General features: G+C 45.2%; 2 non-coding genes across 2 annotated transcripts; one reads left to right on the top strand and one right to left on the bottom strand.

Moving 5' to 3' along the window:
• The first annotated feature begins 11,316 nt into the window (after window positions 1-11,316).
• trnal-uaa (transfer RNA leucine (anticodon UAA)) lies at window positions 11,317-11,398 on the top strand. The gene has a single exon. It is a non-coding gene; the product is annotated as a tRNA-Leu (tRNA).
• Window positions 11,399-13,166: 1,768 nt separating this feature from the next.
• On the bottom strand, window positions 13,167-13,248 carry trnal-uaa (transfer RNA leucine (anticodon UAA)). The gene has a single exon. It is a non-coding gene; the product is annotated as a tRNA-Leu (tRNA).
• Window positions 13,249-15,593: the final 2,345 nt, after the last annotated feature.

Here is a 15,593-nt window from a genome sequence, read left to right on the forward strand (position 1 = left end):
GCTCCAGCTCCTTTATTTTCTATAATACTGGAGGAAGCAGAGACGCTGCTCCAGCTCTTTTATTTTCTATAATACAGGAGGAAGCAGTGACGCTGCTCCAGCTCCTTTATTTTCTATAATACAGGAGGAAGCAGTGACGCTGCTCCAGCTCCTTTATTTTCTATAATACAGGAGGAAGCAGTGACGCTGCTCCAGCTCCTTTATTTTCTATAATACAGGAGGAAGCAGAGACGCTGCTCCAGCTCCTTTATTTTCTATAATACAGGAGGAAGCAGAGACGCTGCTCCAGCTCCTTTATTTTCTATAATACAGGAGGAAGCAGTGACGCTGCTCCAGCTCCTTTATTTTCTATAATACAGGAGGAAGCAGAGACGCTGCTCCAGCTCCTTTATTTTCTATAATACAGGAGGAAGCAGAGACGCTGCTCCAGCTCCTTTATTTTCTATAATACTGGAGGAAGCAGAGACGCTGCTCCAGCTCTTTTATTTTCTATAATACAGGAGGAAGCAGTGACGCTGCTCCAGCTCCTTTATTTTCTATAATACAGGAGGAAGCAGTGACGCTGCTCCAGCTCCTTTATTTTCTATAATACAGGAGGAAGCAGTGACGCTGCTCCAGCTCCTTTATTTTCTATAATACAGGAGGAAGCAGAGACGCTGCTCCAGCTCCTTTATTTTCTATAATACAGGAGGAAGCAGTGACGCTGCTCCAGCTCCTTTATTTTCTATAATACAGGAGGAAGCAGAGACGCTGCTCCAGCTCCTTTATTTTCTATAATACAGGAGGAAGCAGTGACGCTGCTCCAGCTCCTTTATTTTCGATAATACAGGAGGAAGCAGTGACGCTGCTCCAGCTCCTTTATTTTCTATAATACAGGAGGAAGCAGAGACGCTGCTCCAACTCCTTTATTTTCTATAATACAGGAGGAAGCAGTGACGCTGCTCCAGCTCCTTTATTTTCTATAATACAGGAGGAAGCAGTGACGCTGCTCCAGCTCCTTTATTTTCTATAATACAGGAGGAAGCAGTGACGCTGCTCCAGCTCCTTTATTTTCTATAATACAGGAGGAATCAGTGACGCTGCTCCGGCTCCTTTATTTTCTATAATACAGGAGGAAGCTGTGACGCTGCTCCGGCTCCTTTATTTTCAATAATACAGGAGGAAGCTGTGACGCTGCTCCGGCTCCTTTATTTTCTATAATACAGGAGGAAGCTGTGACGCTGCTCCGGCTCCTTTATTTTCAATAATACAGGAGGAAGCTGTGACGCTGCTCCGGCTCCTTTATTTTCTATAATACAGGAGGAAGCAGTGACGCTGCTCCGGCTCCTTTATTTTCTATAATACAGGAGGAAGCTGTGACGCTGCTCTAGCTCCTTTATTTTCTATAATACATGAGGAAGCAGAGACGCTGCTCCAGCTCCTTTATTTTCTATAAAACAGACGGAAGCAGTGACGCTGTTCCAGCTCCTTTATTTTCTATAATACAGGAGGAAGCAGTGACGCTGCTCCAGCTCCTTTATTTGGTGGAAACAATAAATAGGTCTATTTCCATGCTGTACATCTCTATGTCTCTATTTAAAAGGCATCTGGATGGAATGTAGTCAGGGATTGTTTGGAGGGGGAAGGAACAAATGTTGGCTCATATAGCTAATTAATATCGGTTATCTGGTCAGCAGGGACGAGGTGGAATGGAGGGCCTGTTTCTGTGCTCGGCACCTCCGTAATCCTGATAAAGGGCTTTTGCCCGAAACGTGTATTTTCCTGCCCCTCGGATGCTGCCTGATCTGAAGTGCTTTTCCAGCACCACTCTGATCTAATCTCTGAAATGCACTTCTCATTCAGGCGACTTCTACTGCCTACAAAAAATCCACAAAGACAACACACCCGGATCTCCCATCATATTAGGCAATGGGACCCGATGTGGGAACCTCACTGCCGATGTCAAATACATCTTGAAAGCCATGAGGCAGGGGTACCCCCAGCTTCTGCCACGACAGAACATTGGGACACAGGCAGATTTCAACCTCACACCTTCAAGGCTCAATCTGAGCTGAGGGGGCACCTATCGTTAAAGATTTACCTGAGAATTTAGCTATTTTTACGTAGGGTTTACATATGAAAGAACAAAATCTAACATGGTATTTCTAAAAGTATACAGACTGAACAGACAACCAACTTCAGTTTTAAATATTTTATTTTCAGTGCCATCACCCTGTAATCTTTTACGATAAATTCTGTGTGGTATGATGTTATGACCCACAACCACCTGATGAAGGAACAGCGCTCCAAAAGCTGGTACTATCAAATAAACCTGTTGGACTATAACCTGATGTTGTGTGATTATTTAATTTTGTCCACCCCAGTCCAACACCGGCACCTCCAAATCTTTACTCCATATTGTTTACACTAACTCACACCCTGTTCAGGTCAGTTTAGCACAATGACCCTGTTCCTCTTTTTGTGAGGTTCCCTGTGTATATTAACAGGGTTAATGGGCCCTGAGAGGATGAATACATTCTCTTTATCCTGTCAGTTTAAACAGTTGAACATATCAGTTTGAAGCCAATGGAAGAGGAGATTGTCTTTTTCTGTACAATTTCAGTGCAGAACGTTCAGCCATAAACTGTCTTTGCAAAAGTGGGTTTGAGTGCAATTCTCACTGAGCAACATTAATGTAGCAAAAACACAATTCCCAGTTCCTGTTAACAATTGGTGAAGGAACTGGGATGAGAAAACCACTTGTGGTGTGGTGCCGTGGCTCAGTTCGTGAACTTACCCACATCATAAACAGCCCACCAAGATTTCACATCGTAGTGGTGCCTGAGTATTTTACCAAATACATGGTTGTTTCAAAATCTCCCAAGTCAGTGTTGCTCATCAGTCAACCATGCGTCCTGTTTGAGTGTCAGCCTATTTTGGTGATCCTGATCTGCTCCCTGGTTTAGTTCCTCCAGTGGATATTGTTTCTTCCGAACTATTAATTCAATCTGGAGTTTCCTTCCTGTGTTTGACAAGAACTTCTGCTTCTCCTCCTCCTTTATTACGCCTCGTTCATTTCCAGTTTGTTGGGAATAACGAGGTGAGCCAGGAGACATGGCAGACTCGCCGGTGAATGTTGCAGTAATGGCGCAGACACCAAGAGCTGTTCACCCTAATTCTCTGCTGTCAACATTCATTCATTCCACACCAACAGGAAATACTTCATTGTTCTCCTGTCGTTGTGGTTTGCACTGTGATTGCGGTTTCTTTTCTTGTGGATTATGAAGTTTATTTAGAACTCGAAAGGATCGTAATATTTGGAGGAAGGAATGACTCCTCACCTCAGGAATAAGTGCCAGACACATTATTCGGAGAGTGTGAGCCCAATCCCACACATGCTCCCGAGGGGGCAGAAAGCCTGTTAGCTGGTCCACTCTCAATTTGTCTCCGAATATCAGACTTTTCAAAGAGCAGAAATGGGAAATGAGGAATATGGGGCAGACCGAGAGTCCGAGAATGTGAAAGAGGGTCAGGTACATTCACAGAGAAAGAAAGAAAGATGGAGACGCATATTGAGGGAGATACTGAAAGGACCAATTCTCCAATCGACATGGCTGCTGACTGACAGAAACAAATAGGAATAAAAAGGTAACTATTAAGCACAGCCTTTCACCAGCTCCGGGTAACGGAAGGATTCTTACAGCCAACCACGTCATTTTGAATTTTCAACATTGACGGTTGTAAGTTAATGAAAGATTTTGGTAAATATCCTGACTGGGATAACTGATCATTTTACCAAAAATAAAATACAGAAATGTCGAAGTAACCTCGCTCTGCTGATATGAACCATTAACTCTGTTTCTCTCCACTGTCCTACTGAGTTTTTCTATCAAATCTTGGTTTTGGTTCGGATTTCAAACATCTGCAGTTCATTGTTTCATGTTATTCTTAACAACGTTTGAGACAAAACGAATGACCTGACGGCTTCAGAAAATCGGTCAGAAATACTGTTAGCAAGATATCTTTGCAGAACATATCGCCCATTCCCTGACCAGGAATCCCCCTTTCCCCTTCAGATAGTGCACCAACTCCTAACAGTGAGATTAAAAGGGAAGGAGACAGAAACTGTCGCATTTATTCTCAATGAAACCACTTATACATTTCATTTTGGATCATTTTCGCTGCACATTAGTTTCTCGTTGTCTTTGAGGTTTTTTTAACACAGTCGGAAAATACCATTCGGCCCATCGTGCAGTATGGATCATCAGATAGCAATCTGTTTTCGATCCAGTGTCCAGCTTTGGCACGATACCTTGTGTGTTCTGATGTTTTCAACGCAAAATTCAGAAAAGATTATCCCTGTGATCTTAAACGAGACACCAATGGGAGTGAGTTCTACACCGTCATACCGAAGTGAAATCCCGTCATATTTTCACCCATAGAGTGAGTCACAGACACACATTCCCGGAGGTGGGGGGTGGGGGGAGTGCAGAGGTTTCGGGATTATACCAGCTCCTTGTGCTTCAGTACCGCTCTCCACCAACTTAAGACACCCCCTCCACCAAGCACACACACACACACACACACACACACACACACACACGTTTCTCCGACAAAAGGCAGCTTTAGGTGTAACTAAAGCCAGTTTTACAGACAATGAGAGACGTTGCGATGAGCTGGAATTTAAAATGGACAATTGCCTCACATGCAACTTTCAAATTTGAAAAAACACTGATCCAAAGTCTGCAGCTCCTCAAAATCTGTCGCACATTGAGGTACAATACTCCCAAATTCGGGACCCACTGATCCAATCCCTGCAGTACATTGCACACAAATCAGGAAGGATTCGATTCACCAAAAGTCAGAGCCATTATCCATGATGTCAGTGTCCCAGCGGCAGCCGGAGGTCCGACAGGGAGTCGATATGAAATGGAAACATGGACATCGGGGGAAACAGTATTCACAAGGTGAACAATCAGTAAAAATAATTATCGTCACTGTTTCCCATCGGATGTCCCACTCCGTGAAGCAATGTCTTTCAATGCCCAAGGAAACATATTTACCCTCAGGTCCCTGCTTCAGTGTCGCCTGCGCCTCTGCTGGAAGTTGCCAACATTTTATTCACAGTCACTCCGCGATTTTTTGATTCACTCCAGTGAAATATCTTTTCATACCTTGCGTCATGGCCTCTTCCCGTCAAGATCCTGAACCAGTCCAGCGAGAAACCTCTGTTGATTTGAATCCCGGGATGGAGAATCAGACGAGATGAACAGTGCTTTTTATTGGTGGAACCCCTTCACTTCAACCTCACGCTTCAAAACGGGTCTCTGCCCGCGTCAACCTGTTCTGTACATTCCTGCATTACACCGACTGACCAACATCAGATTCCCACAGCTCCACTTTCTTTATTTTGAAACCCAAGGCGATAATATGAAGCATTTGCAAAATTGAAGAGAGAAACTTTGTTGCCGAAGGTGGTTATGAAGGGATGGACAGGCACAAGGGTGTGTACAATTCAGGTCGCTTTGGATACTGTCAGCATTACCGGGGGCCCGTGCTGTGGAGTCAAAGTTTGTATCGTCCAGACATGGATACAGTTCCCATTCAGGGAATGAAGGTTTAATTCTCTTCATGTGAATTGTCTGAATGAAAACGCATTCCCCGTTCCACACAGAAGACAGACCGGGATCACTCCAGAATCAGCCCAGTGATTACTTGAACCATGTAGAAGGACAATGACAGTGGACAGATACGATAGTGACCCCTTCAAATCTCCCTCCAATCATCTCACCTTCCTGAGTTGGGAATATGTTGGTGTTCCTTCAGTGTCTCTGGGTGTAAATCCAGGAAATACCGCACTTGCAGCATAATGGCTGTACCTCCGTGTGAAGGAGTTCAAAGGTTCACAAAAGCAACTCATCTCCTCCATCTCTGGGGGATTTAGGGATGGACAGTGAGTCCTATTCCATTGAGTGATATCATTATCCCAGGAATACGTTTCTAACAGTGGTAGGTTCCAATCGGACACCTTCAGGAGATCGGTAGTAAGTTGGGAAGTGGAGCAGGGAAGTGAAATTGACGTGAATGACAATGAGGACTGGGAGGCATGAGGCAGGAAGGGAGTCTGGATCTGGTGGTGCAAGGCTCAGTGTCGCTGCTAATGGGTCAGCCTTTACTGCAAACTGTTCACATTGGCTCACACACCATTCCTGGGCAATTCATGGCAATGACACTGTTCCTCTTCGTGTGAGATTACCACTGTGTGTATTAAATCCATCAATACTCCCCAAGAGGATGAACAACTTCCCCTTTGTCCTGTTTTTTAAACAGATACAAATATCTGTTTGAAGCCAATGTAAGAGAAGATTGCCCTTTTATGTGCCTTTGCATTGAAGAATGTTCAATCGTGAAATGTCTGGTTTTGCAACAGTGGGGTTTGATTGTAAATCACACTGAGTAATATTGATACAGAAATGTATTTCCGAGTTACTGTGGTCATGTGGTTAAGGAACTGCACATATGGCCGTCCCTTAGTTATTTCAAACCCCTCCTTGGGAAGCAGCTGACCATAGGGTCCAATCATAGCTGCGCCCGCTTGTTGTATTGAAGGCCCGTAGGTTCACCTTTTATTAAGGGTCGTGTTACTGATGAAGGGACTCAGCATCCTGTTTGAGTTCGAGCCTGTTATGGTTTGGTAAACCCACTCCTTTTTCCTGGTTTAGTTCCAGCAGTGCATGTTATCCTTCCTAACCAATACACCAACCTGGAGTTTCTTGCCGCTGTTCCAAAAGCACTCCTTCCTCTCCTCCACTTTTATTCTCTCTCCTTCATTCCAAGTTTGGTGGGAATAACGAGGTGAGGCAGGAGACACTGCAGAAAGGCCGTGGATGTTGTGGTTATGGCACAGAAACCACGGGTGGATCACCCTCATTCTCTGCTGTCGCCATTCATTCATTTTACAGCATCATTAACGCCTCCATATTCTCCTTTGTTGTAGTTTATCTTCTATTGGATAAGGAATGTAACTTTAATTTCGAAAGGGTTACAATATTTTGAGGAAGAACTGGCTCCTTATATCACATCCAAGTGGCAGACGTATTATCCGTAGAGTGTGAGCCAAGTTTTCCAGTCTCCTGCCAGGTTCCAGAAAACCTCTCAGCAGCTCCATTCTCAAACTATCCCTGATCGTCAGGCTTTTCATAGAGTAGGAATGGGAAATGAGGGATATTGGCAAATAAAGGGTCAAAGAATATGATAAGGGTGAGGTAGATACACAGAGATAAAGACAGAAAATTAGAGACTCATCTTGAGGGAGACCCTGAAAGAATCAGATCTCGGTTCGACATGGCTGCTAACTGGCAAAAAACAAATAGATTTTGATAACTATCCTAATTCGACCGATAAAACTGACCATTATCCCGACATTGTGGTCTAGAAATGAAAAACTAATCTGATTCTGTCGTTGTGAATCATTGTCTCTGTTTCTCCCCACAGATGTTGCCAGGACTATTCAGTTTACACGTCAATTCTTGTTTTTGGTTCAGATTTCCAACATCTGCATCTCTTGGTTTTCTGTTCAACTTTAAAACGGTTGGCACAAAACCGATGTTCGGCCAGCTTTGGAAAAGTGGTCAGAAATATTCTTACCACGATGTGTGTGCAGAACAAAGCACGCATTCCTTGACCGGGAATAGAACCCGTGTCACGGCGGCGAGAGAGCCAAATGCTGGCTACTAGACGACAAGGGAAGGCAGAAGGCGGCCTTGCATTTATTCAGAATGAAAACACTTTTGCCTTTTCATTTCTGATCAGTCTTGCTGCAGATTAGGTCTTCCTAGCCTTCTGCTTTCACAGAGTGGGAAGAGACCGTTCGGCCCATCGTACATTGCAGCTCATCGGACATCCATGTATTCCAGTCCCAGTTTCTAGTTTTGGCTCAAAATATTATCCAAAAGCAACATTCAATTTGAATACACACTGATCCAATCACTGCAGCTCGAAAGAACCTAAGAAAATAGCAACTGACAACATGCAATTGGCTGAACTAACACGTTGCACTCGAGACATGCAGGATGTAAAACTACAATCGCCTGATTCAAAGTCAGATGTTTTATCTATTGCTTCACTAGCCGGATGCACACACGCACACGCTGGACACCTTTCCTTATGTGATGTAAACATGGAGATCTGGGAAACAACATTCATAAGGTGATCAACCAGCAAAGATAATCCACTTTGTGTAACAGGGCCTTTCAATGGCAAAGCAAAGACATTTGTCCTCAGGTACCTGCTTCTGTGTCGCCTGTTCTTCTGCTGGACGTCTCCAGCATTTTATTCACAGTCATTACGCTATCTTATGATGCACTCCACTGGAATGTACTTTCATACTTGGATTTAGTGTCACTTCCAGTAAAGGTCCTGAACAAATTCAGCGAGAATCCTCTGGTCATTTCCGACAAGGAATGTGGAATCAGACGATTTGAATCAAGGCTTTATTTGTGCCCCCCCCCCCCCATCACCGCAGATCAACGCCTCAAAACGAGCCGCTGTTAGTATCAAACTGTTCTGTACCTTCCTGCAGTAAATCAGGTTAGCACAGCTTCACTTTCTTCACATTGAAACCAGGGCGGCAATATGAATAGTTTGGAAACTTAGAGAGAGAAACATTGCTGCTGAAGAAGATGATGACGTGAAGATCATACACAGAGTCTGGACAGATCAGGTCACAAGTGTTACTGTCAGCTGCAGTCGCGTCACTGGTTCGGAGTCTGAGTTTGTAATGCCCAGACCGGGATACAATTCCCAGTCAGGAAATGAAGATTTATTTCTCTTCTTGTGAATTATCTTATTGAAAACTAACTCCTGCTTCCTCACAGAACACAGACCCAGACCAACCCAGTGATTGTTTGCATCTATCTAGAAGGACAATAGCAACAGACACACGAGAGAACTGTAACCACAAATCACCCATCTCGGATCTCACCTTTCTGAGTTGGAAATATCTCGCTGCTCCGACAGTGCTTTTGGTTCTAGATCCTGGAATGGAATTGAATGGCGTCCTACGCCACGAATGAGTTTCGAACAGGGTGGTTAGATTCCCTATCGCTTGGAAACAGGCCCATCGGCCCCACACTATCCCTCCAGAGAGTAACCCACTCAGACCCATTTCCTTCTGGCTAATGCACCAAACAATTTTGGCAATTATGCTTAGGAGGTCTACTCTCAAACTATCTCCGAATGTCAGACTTTTCACACAGCAGAAATGGAAAATAAGGGATATTGATAGACAGAGAGTGGGGGCATGTGGAAGAGAGTGAGGTTGATACGCAGAGGAAATGATAGACGAGTAGAGACGCGTATTGAGGGCGAGCCTGAAAATAGAAACTTTCCATTTAAAATGGGTGCTCACTGACAGAAAGGCGAATAAAAAAGAACAATTGAAGGCAAGCGTTTCACCAGCTCAAGGCAACGGAATAGAAACTCTCCATTTAAAATGGGTGCTCACTGACAGAAAGGGGAATAAAAAAGAACAATTGAAGGCCAGCGTTTCACCAGCTCAAGGCAACGGAATAGAAACTCTCCATTTAAAATGGGTGCTCACTGACAGAAAGGGGAATAAAAAAGAACAATTGAAGGCCAGCGTTTCAGCAGCTCAAGGCAACGGAATCAGCATTACAACCAGAAAAGTCGGTTGACATTCAGAAAGTTGACTTTTCGCGACTAATGTAATATTCTGATAAATATGCTGATTTGCTAAGTAAAACAGACAATTACTCTAGCATTAAAACAATAAAATGCATAACTAGTCTGGTTCTGTCAATCTGAAACATTAAACCTGTTTCTCTCCACAGATGCTGCCACGTTGGTACATGATGGGTATTGGGTGTTGTGTTCTGGGGAGTTTTGTCTGAGTGAGGCTGTCGGTTTATGTGTCTGTTGTAACCCAGTGTGTTCAGAGGAGTCTGACCGTCAGTTCCCAGCAATTTATTTTAATAAAGGGGAGTATGCTTTTCAAATTGCCTGGTGGAATATCCTCGTTGTGAACTTCGTGTGTGCCAGACATCTGGGAATGAAATCGGGGGGATATCCATTCTTGGCAAAGAAATTGTGTGACAGTCCCGAATTGTCACGGACCAGCTGTCCCGAGTAGTAATCCGTCCAGACGGCAAGGTTTGGTGAGAACAGCACAATTGTAATATGACAGGGCTAACAGAAGGCAGAGAGAGAATTTCTAGAAGCAGGGCACTCATCCGCGGATTCCATCAATAAACAGATTCATCTGGACCCAGTCTGTAACCCCAAAAACCGGAAGGAGCGGGAATGAAACCAAATCAATTCCAACTGCCCCAGGACAGCAGCGCTTCACAACAGACTCTGCAGCCCTGAGGATGTCACCCAGAAATGTGAGGAAAATGCTGCAAACCATCTTCCCAGCTCCGCCAAACACGCTGCAGTATGTTTGGAAGCACGGTTTGGAATTGTCTCGCTGCCGTTTGTGTGAGCAGTACATGACATAGACGAATCGCACTCCCTCAAGGTCAGCATGCCAGTGTGTCTGCCAATGGTTCCGCCTTTTCTGTTTTGCTTCTGTTCCACGCTAAGAGCTGTCAGTTTTTGGATTCGCTGGAGTGCTGAGGGGGTAACACAATTTGTGTGGTATTTTTCTTCAGCCAAACTCCACTCTCCCGGAAAAATAGCCAAACGCGCTGAGTAACAAATAGCAAGCGTTTTTTTATCAAATGGTCTATTCAAGCTGGTGTCAGCTTTTGGAGCGTCTCAGAGTTGCCAAGCACGGAAACAGACCCTGCTATCTAACTTGCCACTGCTAAACAGATAACCGAAATTAATCTAACCAATATTTGCCAAAATTTGTCCCTTATCTCTCCGAACCCTTTCAGATGCCTTTGAAATGTTGTGAGCGCACCAGTCTCTGCCCCTAAATATGACAATTCATTCTGTACACACGGAAATGTCTGTGTTCAAAACAAGTGTCCCTCACATCCCCTTTAAATATTACTGTTCTCACATTAAACCAATGTTATCTCGCATTGAACTCAAGTACCTTGTGAAAAATTACTCCCTGACTCTTTTCTCTGTCCGTCTCCCTCATGTCTTTATAAAATTCTGTAAGGCCATTCCTCAGCCCTGAAGCTCCAGGGAAAACTGCCGAAGCCAATTCAGCTTCGTGCTATTGTCCAAACAGTGCAAACCTTGCAAACCCTTTCAAATACTTTCGAAATTGTTCCACGTTCGTTACTGAATGCGCGATCTGTCAGTGCCTGAAGTGAAGCGATGCTGAAACGCTAGTAATGAGATTTTGGCGCTTTGCTCCTTTGTGGTAGCGTGGCCGAGTGGTTTAAGGCGCTGGATTTAAGCTCCAGTCTCTAACGAGTCGTGGGTTCGAATCCCACCGCTACCAGCGGTTGCTTCACTACAAACAGCTGCACAAAGCAGAACCTCTGCAGGCTGTCTGCGTTTTCGTTGTTGTGTTTGCCGCTGCTCAGGTCAACTGAGTCTGAAAACAGTGTGAGTCCTTGCTGTCGGACTCTCCTCAACCCCTCTGCTTTCGGACATCTGCATGGCCAGTTTCTGTGTATCAAATTGTCACTGCATTTGGCTGTAATCTTGGTGGTTCGAGCCCGCCCTTAGCACCGAACCACAATTATTTCAGTCCAAGCATTGAGACCACAAGAACTCACCCGAGTCTGCAGCTGGATGTGGCCCCAATCTCTCCAAGGCCCCGCTGCCAACAGAAAGCGGCTACTGCAGCTTCAATCAGCGGCTTCCTGCTCAGCCCTGGGACACAGCACATGGAAAATCCTTCCCCAGGAACGGCTCTTCCCGTGTGAAAGGGACAACCATTCCACTTTAAATTGGACACGGCTTCAGAGGATTGTTCCTGTTCTTGGAACGTTTCATAAACAAAACTCCTGTCTCGCAAATAAGGAGGGGGAAAAGTTGTTGGCAGGAAGAATAGAGAAAGTGTTGACTGTGAGGACTCTGTCTCGTCAGCAGATAGGATTCCATCTTATGGGCAAGTGGAGACAGCTTTCACTCAGAAACCGAGGTGTGATCAAACACAGTCGGATCGACGTGTCCAAACCAACCCCTACACTGGGTTGCAATACTGCAAGGGGAGCAGAGAGATGGATTTCTTTAAAGGAGGGAAAGGGCCCATCGGGAGGCTGGAACCTACGGCCCTGAGATGAAGCATCTCATGCTCTACCGACTAAAGTAGCTGGGCCTGGCTCACGATTGATGAGTGTGTCATTTCATACTGAGCATATTTCACCCGGCATTGCAATTTACAAGGATCCAGTTCATTCCTCCCAATCACAAATGTTATCATTCACACTTTCCATTTCTCAGCTATTATTCCTTCAGAACATTATTATCGATTTAACACTTGTCTCTGGATTTAAGACTCAATATAAATATTTTCTTATTTTTATCCTCATCTTTATGTCTCCGGAGTGATTCCCAGTCTCTCTGGCAGACGGTAAATCAATTGGGAAATTCCCGAAGGAAACCCAATCATTCCAGTTTCGAGTGTAAGGAATCCTATCTGCTGACGAGACAGAGTCCTCACAGTCAACACTTTCTCTATTCTTCCTGCCAACAACTTTTCCCCCTCCTTATTTGCGAGACAGGAGTTTTGTTTATGAAACGTTCCAAGAACAGGAACAATCCTCTGAAGCCGTGTCCAATTTAAAGTGGAATGGTTGTCCCTTTCACACGGGAAGAGCCGTTCCTGGGGAAGGATTTTCCATGTGCTGTGTCCCAGGGCTGAGCAGGAAGCCGCTGATTGAAGCTGCAGTAGCCGCTTTCTGTTGGCAGCGGGGCCTTGGAGAGATTGGGGCCACATCCAGCTGCAGACTCGGGTGGGTTCTTGTGGTTGCAGTGTCGGGATATGGTTGGTCTCAATGCTTGAACTGAAATTGTTGATGCTCGGTGGTAAGGTCGGGCTCGAACCACCAAACTTTCAGACAAATGCAGTGACTATTTGAGACACAGAAACTGGCCGCGAGTTATGTCCGAAAGCAGAGGTCTTGAGGAGGGTCCGACAGCAAGGACTCACACTGTTTTCCAAGTCAGCCTGGATCAGAGGCCTGGGCAGCTACAGCCAAAACGACGAAAACACATATGCTCCCTATGTTCTATTGCCTGCAGCAGAACAGCCCCCACCTTGGTAGCGGTGGGATTCGAACGCACGACTCGATCGAGACTGGAGCTTAAATCCAGCGCCTTAGACCACTCGGCCACGCTACCGCACTGAGACAAGCTTCCAAAATTGTCATTACCAGTGTTTCAGCATCGCTTCACTTCAGGCACGAACAGATCGCGCATTCAGTAACAAACGTGGAACAATTTCGAAAGTATTTGAAAGGGTTTGCAAGGTTTGCACTGTTTGGACAATAGCACGAAGCTGAATAGACTTCGACAGTTTTCCCTGGAGCTTCAGGGCAGAGGAATGGCCTTACAGAATTTTAAAGTCAGGGGGCAGACGGACAGAGAAAAGAGTCAGGGAGTAATTTTTCACAAGGCACATGAGTTCAAAGTGAGATAACATTGGTTTAATGTGAGAACAGTAATATTTAAAGGGGATGTGAGGGACACTTGTTTTGAAAACAGACATTTCCGTGTGTACAGAATGAATTGCCATATTTAGGGGCAGAGACTGGTGCGCTCACAACATTTCAAAGGCATCTGAAAGGGTTCGGCGAGATAAGGGACAAATTTTGGCAAATATTGGTTAGATTAATTTCGGTTATTTGTTTAGCAGTGGCAAGTTAGATAGCAGGGTCTGTTTCCGTGCTTGGCAACTCTGAGACGCTCCAGAAGCTGACACCAGCTTGAATAGGCCATTTGATAAAAAAAAACGCATGCTGTTTGTTACTCAGCGCGTTTGGCGATATTTCCTGGAGGGTGGAGTTTGGCCTGAAGAAAAATACCACACAAATTGTGTGACCCCCTCAGCACTCCAGCGAATTCAAATACTGACAGCTCTTAGCGTGGAACAGAAGCAAAACAGAAAAGGCGGAACCATTGCCAGACACACTGACATGCTGACTTTGAGGGAGTGCGAGTCATCTATGTCATGTACTGCTCACACACAAATGGTAGCGAGACAATTCCAAACCGTGCTTCCAAACATACTGCAGCTTTAATGCATTGTCAAGTCCCAGAAAGTGCTCAAGTAACATCCAACAAACCAGAACAACAATGAACCATGAGAAGTGAAGATGATCAATTCCATTCTTGATTAAATTGGGTCAACAATGCGCTGGTCCCTCCATCTGATGGAGAGGACCAATCCCCAGCCTCCCTGACCAGGACAGGAATGAAGGAAACCAGAGAGCTAGAACAACGTTTCACACCGTGATTGCCCACCGTTTCACCACAGCAACAAAAACCGGCGAGCAGATTCAGTGTAGGATCTGGTTTCACATCAGCAATGAAATATCAATCCCCACTCACTTTCAGGGAAAACGGTGCCCACCGTAAATTGTCTGGAATATGAATCCCCAGCGCAGTCTGTTTGGGCCCCGGGTTATACTGCTGTACAGACTTTCATATGGACAAAGTCCTTTTCAAAGGGAGTGTTTGTGGATGTCCATACGACAATGGCAGCTGTTGCCCTCACTCTCACTGCCGTTCCTGTCCGTGTACGGGTTGGCATCCTCACCTTGGTCCTGGGGGTTCAGGGTACAATACTCTGCTGGAGAAAACCGGAGTGTTCTGGAGCAGAAAGATGTGGAGCTCGTGTGCCTCCTGGAATTGTCGTGCCCCAGTGATTAAGGAGATGGGTTAGTAATCCATTAATGTGTCCCCATGCAGGGTCGAAACCTGCCGACTACATCTTGAACGACCCCCTGCAGGGCACATTCTCGCTCAAACTTCTGCAAGTCAGGCCAATCATTTGATTAGACTTTGGCTGCTCGAGTTCTCAAAAAGAAATATCCCACACTCCAACCGTTATTTCTGTTTCTCTGTTCACAGAGACTGCTAGACCCATCGAGCTCCTGCAGTATTCTGTGAATGTACTGCGCAGAAGTGCTGCTTTTCATTCGATTCCTTTAATTTCAGTCCCTCTGTTCACTGCCTCTGGTCAGGGGTAACACTTGGTCCTGCTCGTCAAAGTGTCCATGCCCACGGTTCCCACTCCCATCATTATAAACAGCCGCAGGAAATTGCCGGTTAACCATCTTTACTCCAAAGAGAAACTCACCAGCCTCGGGAATCTCTCCACAAAACGGGACTTCTCATCCCTGGACACGGTGTAAGACAGAGGATTGTGAAGAGATTTTGGGAAAATATCGTCAGTTGGCAGATGCACAAATGTTGAAGGCGCATCCCTTATAACACAGTTCCCAGCTTTGTGAATCTTCGGGAACTCTTTGGGAAATGGAATCAGAGGAGAATGAAGAAGGGTGAACTGTCGGGCTGAGCAGAAACAGTCAAGACACCTTCCTCTTCTTGAAGAGGACACCACATGAACTGATCGGATACATTGAAAGAATTCTCGTTCCTGTACATGAGGAATACAAATCTCATCTGGACTCTAGATCAATGAAATAACTCGGGACCACACAAGACACTGGGAGGCTCGAAGG

This window comes from Chiloscyllium punctatum, chromosome 50, assembly GCF_047496795.1.
Source record: "Chiloscyllium punctatum isolate Juve2018m chromosome 50, sChiPun1.3, whole genome shotgun sequence".
Lineage (NCBI taxonomy): Eukaryota > Metazoa > Chordata > Chondrichthyes > Orectolobiformes > Hemiscylliidae > Chiloscyllium > Chiloscyllium punctatum.